The 2,997-nt window shown below is 32.7% G+C and overlaps 1 long non-coding RNA gene across 1 annotated transcript; it reads right to left on the bottom strand.

Moving 5' to 3' along the window:
• Positions 1 to 1,772: 1,772 nt before the first annotated feature.
• Positions 1,773 to 2,724, bottom strand: LOC112729262 (uncharacterized). The gene is made up of 3 exons (XR_003166442.2): positions 2,648 to 2,724; positions 1,975 to 2,094; positions 1,773 to 1,890 (listed from the first exon to the last, which is right to left on the bottom strand). It is a non-coding gene; the product is annotated as an uncharacterized lncRNA (long non-coding RNA).
• Between the last annotated feature and the right edge of the window lie 273 nt (positions 2,725 to 2,997).

Genomic DNA, 2,997 nt, shown 5'->3' with positions numbered 1-2,997 from the left:
CAGATTTAGTCTTTATTACAGACAGATTTTTCGTTACAGACGGATTTTGTCCCTCTGTAAAAGCCTCGTTGGAAATTATTTCCGACGGATTTTTATTCCATCGGAAAATTTTTGATGGATTTTTACCAGTTACCGACGGATTTTCCCTCTGTAAATTCTCCATCCATTTCCCAAAGGCGACAAACTTTCTAACGGATTTTCCGTCTGTAACTACAGACAGATTTACTGACGAATTTTTCATCTGTAATTACAGATAGATTTTCCATCTATAATTTGAACCTTGGAAAATCATCTCACACTCTGATTACAGACAGAAAATCTGTCTGTAAATCTGTCAGTAAGGTAAAATAGAATTTTTTTTTTAGATTTTTTCAATTACAAAATAAATATAAATTTAATACAAATTTTTATCTAATTTGTATTCAAATATTTACAATATTTCAAAAAATAAACAAATTTATCGTATTATCAAACTAAACGAAAAGTACTATAAACAAGCAAGTCATAAACAAACTAAAATATTAATGTTTGCATTGTAATTCTATAACCAAATCAAGAAATATAAAAAGAGACATGTAGGAGTCAAGTTTGCTGAATCTAGACCGAAATTTACATATTCTAATTCTTCAATTCAACATCATCCTTAACACTGCTTCTTTGCTTCATGGAGGCAAGTTTGTTGGATCTAGACCGAAATTTATTGAATCTTTCTATTTCTGGTTGAAATGCTAAAATATCCGTCTCAAACTCCCAATAGCATACAAAATTTGTTATTCTGTAGGTTACTAATTTGGGCACACAGTTTTTCTGCTTCTTGCTGGTAATACTGCAAAATATAATGTAATTTAGTTAATATAATGATAATTATGGCTATCATGGGATATATATAAAATAATATGTTCTATACATATACCTAAGCATTAATCTCGGAAGCAGGTCCAGCACCAGATGAATCTGAACATGATTTCTTATACCTATCAATAGTTGCTTTGACACTGCAATTTATAATAGTATTATTTGATTAATTGATGTACATTATTGAATATCAACATTCTAAAACCTAATAAACAATTATCAACCAATCAGAAGGGCATGACTAGTACATTATCTGAATCCTACTAATCAAATCAAATATATGAGAATTAATTACACAAATCATATAAGAAATTCTATAACTTGGTATGTATTTACTATTTATCAATATCACTGAGTGGGCTAACCTGAAAATTTGAAGAAAGGAAAAGGAGTATTGTGAGCAAGCATAGGCTAATAAACCATAATTCTATTATTATATATTATGAAGCATAAGCACTTACACATTTTTTCTTTATAAGAGATCCTTATAGGAGAAGACAGGGACCCCAAAGTATACACTGCAACTCTCTGGTTCTGGATTTGAGTAAAGAACAATATTGCATTTTGCTTTGCAACGCCATAGAATCAGCAACAACCCAATTATAATAAAGAGCGGAAGTGCAATCCCTACAAGAAACTTCCATGAGTAAGTGGTCTACTATTCAATTCTTGGTAGCACCCTGTTTTGAATAAAATCAATTAGTTATATTCGAACACAAGGTAAGTGTGCTTGTGCATTCTCTTTGCTTCAAGCTTAAAGGACTCTGGTGTAGGCAGGAGGTTTAAACATATTAAACAACTCATTTTTATATCTGACAATTAAAGCTTTTTGATAGGGAGAGATGATGAGCAAAGGCAAAAGGAATGGCAAAAGTCCAATATGATCATTTTGCATATTTCTGTAACAACATAGCATACCTTACCACCTGGCAGGAGCTGCGAAAATGCATGCCAGTCAAACCGAGGAAATAAGTGAGCTAACACAACATGACCAGCTTAATGAACAGCAAGTAGTCTCTTCTTTTCAACAGATACCTAAATTACAGTAATGAGTTCAATATACAAGATGTTTTACTATCACCAATTTAGAACGAGAAGAACTAATGGTAATACACGTACACTTTCTTCACATTTCTGTTGCTCTTCCTCAATGAGAAGCACACCCATACCCTCAAGCAGTTGTTTTTCTAATACATCAACAATGTCCTGCTGGGAAATTTTTGAATGCCCTTTCCTCACCTGCAGCCAATAATAGAAGCTTTAATTTTGCATCTTATCTTTGCTTACTAATACAGTCACAGAGGGAAGAGCAGCAAGGGGAATTTACCATGTAAACTGCATACAAGATGACCAGAAGCTATGCAAGGATTTGATTATGGCTATTCATGGGTCTAGCCTTTCATAACTACTACTAGCACTCAAAAACACTAGGTTAAGGCTTTGTTTCTCTATAACAGTTTCCTACTATAAATGAAAAATACATGATTGTCAATTCTCATAAATTGAATGAGAAGATTGGACTATGCTCCAACTCACTTCGAGCCTTCTCAGATTAAAAAACAAATAGATGCTACAGCCCTTAAATGTTTTGTAATGCATCAATTCTATCATTTGTACATTAACTCTCCTTACCAAAAACCTATAGTTCTTAACCGTGATTAATAACATTCCCTTCAACTACAGACATATTAAAATCACACTGAAGACACCACCATGATGTTGCATACAGCAGGTCTAAATCTGGAAGTTAGTAGCACAACAAAGAATAAAATCAAATATAGCAGAAACCCACCATCATTATTGCTGCTTCATTGACAAGGTTTCTTATATCTGCTCCTGAGAATCCAACAGTTCGGAAGACAAGCTGTTGATGTAAAAAATCAATGTATGAGTTCAATGGAAAAGAGAGAAGTAAATTTAAATAGATAAGCAAGTTGCTTTCCAGAACTATGCACACCAAAAATTTGGACTCTTTGCTTGGCATCAGGCAAACCAATGTATAGTCTTTGATCAATTAAGCAATCAAGAACTGTCATTGAGTTGAGGAAGAGAAGAGGCTTTAATTCACAACAATTATATGAACATGAAAATGCAGTGTCTGAAGAGAAAACAACATAAATGAATCAATTAAATAAATAAAAA

The sequence above is a fragment of the Arachis hypogaea genome, chromosome 12 (genome assembly GCF_003086295.3).
Source record: "Arachis hypogaea cultivar Tifrunner chromosome 12, arahy.Tifrunner.gnm2.J5K5, whole genome shotgun sequence".
Taxonomy (NCBI): Eukaryota; Viridiplantae; Streptophyta; class Magnoliopsida; order Fabales; family Fabaceae; genus Arachis; species Arachis hypogaea.
Note: the sequence above shows the minus strand (reverse complement) of the source record. Positions and strands in the feature narration are given on the sequence as shown.